The following is an 8,028-nucleotide window of genomic DNA, read 5'->3' as shown; positions in this document are numbered from 1 at the left end:
AATGAGGGAATCAAAATTAGGATTGGAAAACACACGTTATCTTTGGGAGAAATAATAATTCATTAATTGATTGAATGAATGAATGGATACAAGATCTCCTATTCATAATACTAGAATACTACTACCCTAACTTATTGAGCAAGAAACAAATATCTAAACAAATATGGAAAAGATATGTTAAATCAAATATAACTAAATAATATGATATCCTATGATATAGAGGATCGTATCAACTCCCCCACGGTTAAAATCCACCTTGTCCTCAAGGTGGAAACTACGGAACAACAAAGAGTCGAACGCAGAAGCTTTGGCGAGGTATCTCCTCCTGGATCAAACGTCCACAGAATAGTTGTGCGTCTCCCTTCATCATTTCCACCCAAAATCACCAATAGAAAACCGTATTGGATATAAGATATGACGGACACTTCCACCACATTGTTGTCGTGACAATTCAAAGCCAAAATGAAAAGCTCTTCCACACATCCATGAATGCTCAAACACGGTGTGTCATTTCTCAGAGGAATCAACCTTGCATCGGCATCAAGCGACGATAATCGAGGATTCATACTTGTAACATCACTGACATTCAAATCCACATAGACACAAGCAAATGCTTGCGAACCGGAGTGAGTATCCCCCGTCTTACCCAATTTTCCCACTTTTAATTTAAGTTTAACCTCAAACAACCTTCACTTCTCTTCCATTTCCTCTTGATTGTCCTATTTTTTCATATCAAATCCAGCCTTGATGTCATCAACAAGGCTCTGATTCTCTATGCTCTCTCTCTTGCTCAGCTTCTCAGTCAACACACTAAAATCTTTCTCTTTCGGCTCTAAACTTGATCGAAGGGCTTCAACCTTATTTTCTTTCTCAAGCAAAGTCTCTATATCTTCTCTCATCTCCAATTCCTTATGTGTTGGATCACTAAGATCATCAATCTTCTCCTCATATGCCCCAACGAGCAATTGCAGCAGCATATTGTCGGTCTTGACGATCTCTTACAGGGACTCGTCATTTGGTACAACAAGATTAGCACCCCCATTGTGAGCAACGCTGTCGGGAACGTCCTCAGCTAGATTATTGTCAACAATATTCTCCTCAAATACGCAATTCAACCGGGCGAGGAGGGCAACTTGCTTCAATCTATAAATACACAATTTCTCGTTGTAATCACTTACGGCAGCTAGATGGGCCAGGCAAGGCGAACGAACCTTGAGAATGGGAATATTGGGAAGATCATGTTGCTTCCCCGAATCAATAAACTTGATGGACTGTTGTGGCTGGTGCATGAAGTCAGACCGAGGCGGACAGGCAATGGAGCTGTGCCGTGACTCAACAATCGGTCGGATGCAGTGACCTGTACGTAGGCTGCTCGGCGCAGCCATTATGAAGATGTTTGTGTCGCCTCGGATACTCCTTAAAACCAGTCGCTGACGGTGGTCTCTGCGATCGTCCCACCCCCCTTGATCCCAATCGTTACCAATGGTTCGTAGATGGGGTTGGTCGTGAAAACGCCTCCGATACCCGGCGTTAGGATGTCGTGGAGTAGTTGGTCTATCTTCGAGCAGGAGCGGCAATGGGTCAGGCCATGGTTTTCTTTCACTTCGACACTCTCCACCGTTGTGAGCAAGCTCAGGTCGCGGTGGAGCATGTAATATTCCGACATGACGATCTGTGGTGTCCCACTTGTTCTCCCACGTATCAAACGCCGCAAGGAGATAATCTAGCTTGGCATGGATCTCTGTACCGCGTGGGGTCTCTGCCATTCTAGGAATCTTCCAGCGGTTGTACCTGTCCGGCTAATGCTGTGGGCGAACGTATTGCAAGGGCTCACCTCCCTTGGCATGCCAAGTTGCTAGAACACGTTTGGGTGGCTGCTGAATTTTGTGTGGCGGCGTTGTTCAGAAGTAGAACTCAGGATCGGGAAGTGGTTGTGTATGGTTATGATCGAATTGGTGATGCTGATACTTGGATGACATGATGGTAGTCTGACTAGGACGCGGCGCGCGGGAATCCTTCGCGTCGGGCGTTGCAGAAGAAAAGTTGTCCAGTTGCTGTGCGCGGAATGCTTTCCGTCGGGCAGCGGTGTAACTTCGGTTCGAGATGGTGGGAGGGTGAGATCACAGTGAAAGCACCAGTTGTTATGGTTTTTTCCCTTAACGGCGATCGGCGGCTGTCGCTCGGCGATCGAAATTGCTCCGGCGCCCATTCACAGGTTTGGCGGAAATAATAGTTTCGAGTTGTGCGTGGGTTCTTCCCGTCAGGCAATGCGATAACTAAGCGACTGATAGAATACTCCGGCGTCCAATTAGGATCGGAGGAGGGAATCCAAATTAGGATTAGAAAACACACGTTATCTTTGGGAGAAATAATAATTCATTAATTGATTGAATGAATGAATACAAGATCTCCTATTTATAATACTAGAATACTACTACACTAACTTATTGAGCAAGAAACAAATATCTAAACAAATATGGAAAAGGAAAAGATATGTTAAATCAAATATAACTAAATAATATGATATCCTATGATATAGAGGATCGTATCATAGCGCTACAGTACATACACAAGTTATCTTCACACTTGTGAGTTTGTGTCCTTGCAACACAATGGACTTGGCCGAGAGATAGAGTCGTTGGAGCTCGAGGGAGAGATCAAGAAAAGGAGCTCGGTTTGTTGAGCTGGAACTAGCCATTGTGATCGACAGATATAACTGAATTTTTGGAATAGATTTTAGTTAGTTTTCTTCTTCTCCATTTCTTGTATATAGCTCGGTAATTTCAGTTGTAAAAGCAGAGTGAAACAATACACACAATTACACACACGATTAGGAGATTTCTACTTGAGCTTGTGATTAGTCTTGAGTGGATGTATTGTTAGTGTGATTCTTGTTCTTGAGAGTGCATCATCAATAAAATTTCACTTATCTTCTCCTTGGACGTAGGCATCCTTGCCGAACCACGTTATTTCTTGTTGCATGCTTTATTTTTCTTGTCGATTATTTCTTGTGACATCGGCAATGCAACCCAACAAGTGGCGCCGTCCGTGGGAAGCGATTTGAAGCTTTCTTGATCGGTTTCTGGGTGATTTGAAGTTTAGGGTTTAGGGTTTAGGGTTTAGGGTTTAGGGTTTAGCAGGAGCTTTCTCTGTTTCTAAGCCGATCTTGGCCATTGCTCATCATATGTTCGAGAAATGTCCACAACCAAGTTTTAAGTGGAGAAATTCACCGGTAAGAATGACTTTGGCCTGTGGATGCTGAAGATGAAGACCATCTTGATGCAACAAGGGCTATGGGATATTCTAAGTCAAAAGAGGGATGGTGATGGCAGTGATGAGAAGAAGCCTGAGGTTGATGAGAAGGAGAAAGGAAGCCTGCAAGAAATGCAGTATAAGGCCTACAAGATCTTGAATCGGACAGATAGGGTGCTGAGGGAGGTCTCGAAGGAGGAGACGGCAGCAGGAGTCTAGTCAAAGTTGGAGTCATTGTACATGACAAAGTCTCTTGCTAACCGGCTGCACCTCAAGCAGAAATTGTTAACCTTCAAAATTTCTTATGCAAAGAGTATATTGGAGCAACTTCAAGAGTTTGGGAAGTTCATTGGTGATCTTGAAATGATTGATGAGGAGATCAAGGATGAAGACAAGACATTGATGTTGTTGAACTCTCTGCCTAATAGCTATGAGCATTTCAAGGATGCAAGGCTTCTTGGAAGAGAATCCAAGATTAGTTATGAGGAGGTCCATTCTGCTCTGAAATTGAAGGATACCCAGAAGTCTAATGCCAAACAAGCAGCTGAGAGCTTATATTTGAAGCATAATCAAAACAAAGGCTTCAAGAAGAAGTCCCAGAAGAAGCAAGATAAAGAGAAGGTCGAGGGGGGAAAGAAACCAGAAGCTGTCATTATTGCAAGAAACCAGGCCATTTGAAGAAACCATGTTTTGCTTGGAAGAGAAAACATGTTTTGCTTGGAAGAGAAAGCAAGAGAAAGAGAAGGCTGGCAATGCAGAGACTGCTGATTTAGCTCAGGAAGTGGAGGCCAATGAGGCTTTGAATATACACTCAGAAGCTACTATTGAAGAATCCTGGATTATGGATTCTGGCCGCACTTTCCATATTCGTTCTCACAGATCTTGGTTTCCGAAATTCTCAGATTGCCAAGGGTCAGCATCAGTGATGCTGGGAAATAATCAGACTTGTGATGTCAGGGGTAGGGGTACTGGAGATATAAAGATGAAAATGAAAGATGGGAGTACAAAGACAGATTATACCAAAAATCAAGAGAAATTTGATTTCTCTTGGAATGTTGGAGTCAAAGGGATTCAAGTTTGATTCCAGTGATGGGGTTCTCAGAGTTACTAAGGGCTCTAGAATTATTATGGAGGCCAAGAGAAGGAATAGCCTATACTCCTTGATGGCCAAGAGAAGGAATAGCTTTATGAACATAATTATAAGTTGTTAATATTCAAAATGTGAATCCTTATGTGTACGTGCTCCTATTAACTTATATAAGAGTTTCCCTGCATATATTTTCCATAATCATAACCCATTAGCATTAGCAAATTAAGATTAGAAAGTAATGAAACTCAACTAACATTCTTGCTTGGTTTCTTACTCCATATTATGACTTGTTCAATGCACGCAGAACAGAAGGAGAGTTCAAATCCATACAAGATAGATTGCTGAATTTCCTCAAATGAAACATTCTTCTTCGAGTACCCGAATCCCGGCCACGATGTCATCACTATAAGATCCAATTCACATGTTTGTGGCACCTCTGAGGCCTTGAGGCTTGTTGTATTCAGCAATAAGAATGAACACTCCAAACACTACAGCCTCTAATTATTATACTCAGGTTGGAAGTTCAGGGTGTTGAGAAAGGAAAAGATACCAAGGAATAATCCTAATTATCCTCCACAATTATACTCCAAGAATAGAATAGAATAGATTGATTGATATCTGATTGATACTGGCAGCGGAAGCGTGCTTTAATTTCAATTCAAATAAATCAGATAATCAAGATCTATTTAGTCAATTATTTAGACAAATTATATTCGCAAAATTATCACATGTATCATGCTCATAACTCAAATAAATCATGCTTTAAATTAATTAAAACCTAAAACATGCTTTTCTACAGTTTAGCTATTTTACCTTGATGATTCTCCAAAAAATCGAAGATAGTTAGCGTCTTCTCCACGTGAAGATCTTTAGTACTAAACCATAGATCTTCTGTCTAGTTCCTAGACTGTAAACTGATATCAGGGTGGGCTAATCTCACCAGTATACTAGGACTTAAATAAAGAAGACAGAAAACATTTCTCATAGAGGAGAGAAAAATCGTCCCTCTTGTATATGGAGAGGGGGATGAAAATTTGATAGAAAAGAAGTGTTTTTTCTATCTTCTTTATTCTCCAATTAGCTTTTCACTATTTAAATTGAACCCCATTTTAATATAAGCTTTTAATTGGAATATTACGAGCAGCCACTGTAGAAGTAATATTGCACCCCCCATCCAAATCCGAAATTATAAGTAATCTGAGTTTCCATTGCTTGGTATTTATTTTCCGCGCTTAAGATAGAAACATCCATTAATTAATTAATGTCTGCTATGGACTCAATTAATTAATACCTTATTAATTTCAAGAGTGGACCAACTAGTTAGGTTCTGAATAATAAAACCTTATTTCAAGCTCCTCTTGAGGATGTTATCAAACGAGAATCACCTCGCGCACGATTTAACATAATAGCAATCCTAGTACCGCTAGTTATTAATCACCACCACCCAATATGCCAGGCTTATTGGGTTGCGAAAAACTCGCACCATTTGGTAAGTCAAAGTAGTGAATAATCAATACCGTATGCTCAATGCTAACGTACATTGATTAAGAAACAATAATTTACAAGACCTCGTCTTTCAGTAGATAGCATAAAGACATGCCTCGCTGTTAGATCCAATTCAGTGCTAAACCACACCAACGTCATCTTATTTCAGTAAGGCTTAGAAATAATCTGACTGACATTGCAACATTTGGCGATAGGTAGTCTAAGCCTATCTAGCTTGTGAAATTCTTCTTTTTCTTTGTTCAGAACTGACCGTGTTACCTTAAAGTGAACGTCGCTCACAACCGATCTACTAAAACAAAGACTTAGACTTTGTTAAGTTACTTATACATTTAAACATGCAATAAACATCCATTAAATGTAAAACATAACAATGACAAAAATAATATGTTTTATTCCTTGAAAAATAATTTAAGAGTTTTAACAGTATTCAATCACTCGAAAGGTGATTTCTAGTATACAAACTCTAACAGTATTAACCATATATAAAGGGTCATCCTCTGCAGTAATAAAACATCAAACAATTATTGATCATACTACATCTACTATTACTTCTTCTTCTTTATCTTCTATTTCTTCTTCTTCTTTATCTTCTTAAGCAATGCCTGATACACCATTCAAGATGGTATCAGAGCAGGGGTGAGACTTGGAGTAGTTTGATCACTGTCTCGGACCAATCTCGAACCCTCTAACCAAAACCCGGCATATTCTGCCAAGAAAAACCAGAAAAATGTCAGACAACGAACAACCACCAAAACCCACATAAACAGAGCAATTCGCTCAAATGTTTGCCGAATTTATGCACAAGTAGTGATCGGAGAGAAACTAAACGGTGAGAACTACCCGTTGTGGGCTGTCCTCATGAAGGCATCAATTGGGAGAGGATTGATATCTCACACAAATGGAGTCTCATCCCCTCCGGCAAAGACCGACCAATCCTTCGAACGATGGCAGCAGAAAGATCACTGCGTGTTTACGTGGTTGGTTCACAACATGGAACATAAATTAGTCAACCGAATGTCCCAATACCCGATGGCCAGCCTGGAGTATGGACCAGCTTGGAGGTCACCTACGCCAGTGGAGGTGACAAAATCCAAGTGTACGACCTATACATGAAAGCAATCACGTTAAATCAGAAGGAGGAATCACTGGAGGACCTATGGAATGCCCTGAATGATATCTGGATTTCAATTGATCGGAGACATCCGAACCCAATGAAGTATGCAGAGGATGTTGATATATACAACACTGAGAAACAAGAGAAGAGATTGTTCCAACTACTAGTAGCCCTAAACAGCAAATACGAAGGCATTAAAAGAGAAATACTCTGAACTGAACCACTCCCCTCGGTGGATGTCGCATACGCCATCCTCCGGCTAGAAGATGCCAGATCTAGTGTCCTACAGTCAGGGGACTCCAATACTCAAGGAATCGGTGCTGGACTAGCTGTAACCCCCACATGGCCAAACTTGGCGGCACACCGGAACCTCACTCAACGAAGAAGCGGCAGAAATGGTGGAAATTGGAGTCAGCGACCAGCGACCACCGGAGGAGGACAAATCGAAGCTAATGTGCTCTCACTGTGGAAAGAAAAAACACACGGGTGAGACATGCTTTGAGCTCCACGGATACCTGAAATGGTGGCAAGAGAGGAAAGCTAAGAACAATCCACCATCGGATACCTCCAGCTGCAGCTGTGGCCGGAGGAGATAGAGCATCGGCTGCCACCATCGGGAACAACCAAGTGGCCGCTGTCAACCGAAGCGGAAACTCGAGAGCAGAGGGAACGGTGGTCGGAGTGGCATTAGTCGCCAGATGAGGCGGTGCTGCTTCTCCGGTTAGGGAGTCAATTAAGATAGAGGCGCCTAATTTAAGAGGAGGTAATTTAGGGTTTGAGAATTTATTCTCAAACCTAAATTCTCAAACCCCCAGCACTTTACACTGCAACATAATGAACCTCATATTTTTGGTAATACCAAATGCCACCCACTGGAAAATTGCAAAGCCCCAAAGTTTGATAAATCCCAGAAAATGCACCACACAACCGAGAATTATCAATACAGAACCTAAAATTGGTGGATATTATAAGGAAACCCCATTAATTTGTGAAAACATATTTCAAACACTCGAAAACTTGTCTACTTTGTATGCTTTGTCTATTTCCTCTGAGAGTAAAATTGATT

The 8,028-nt window shown here is 41.3% G+C and overlaps 1 long non-coding RNA gene and 1 pseudogene across 1 annotated transcript; both read right to left on the bottom strand.

Moving 5' to 3' along the window:
- Window positions 1–209: 209 nt before the first annotated feature.
- Window positions 210–1,766, bottom strand: LOC148930963 (uncharacterized; annotated as a pseudogene).
- A 4,466-nt stretch (window positions 1,767–6,232) lies between these two features.
- Window positions 6,233–7,766, bottom strand: LOC148930962 (uncharacterized). Its single transcript, XR_016136172.1, has 3 exons — window positions 7,528–7,766; window positions 6,689–7,425; window positions 6,233–6,554 (listed from the first exon to the last, which is right to left on the bottom strand). It is a non-coding gene; the product is annotated as an uncharacterized LOC148930962 (long non-coding RNA).
- Between the last annotated feature and the right edge of the window lie 262 nt (window positions 7,767–8,028).

Source organism: Salvia hispanica, chromosome 3 (assembly GCF_029641045.1).
Source record: "Salvia hispanica isolate PSC_SH4W2 chromosome 3, Shi_PSC_v1, whole genome shotgun sequence".
Lineage (NCBI taxonomy): Eukaryota > Viridiplantae > Streptophyta > Magnoliopsida > Lamiales > Lamiaceae > Salvia > Salvia hispanica.
The sequence above is the reverse complement of the archived record's forward strand: the minus strand, read 5'-3'. Positions and strand labels throughout refer to the sequence as shown.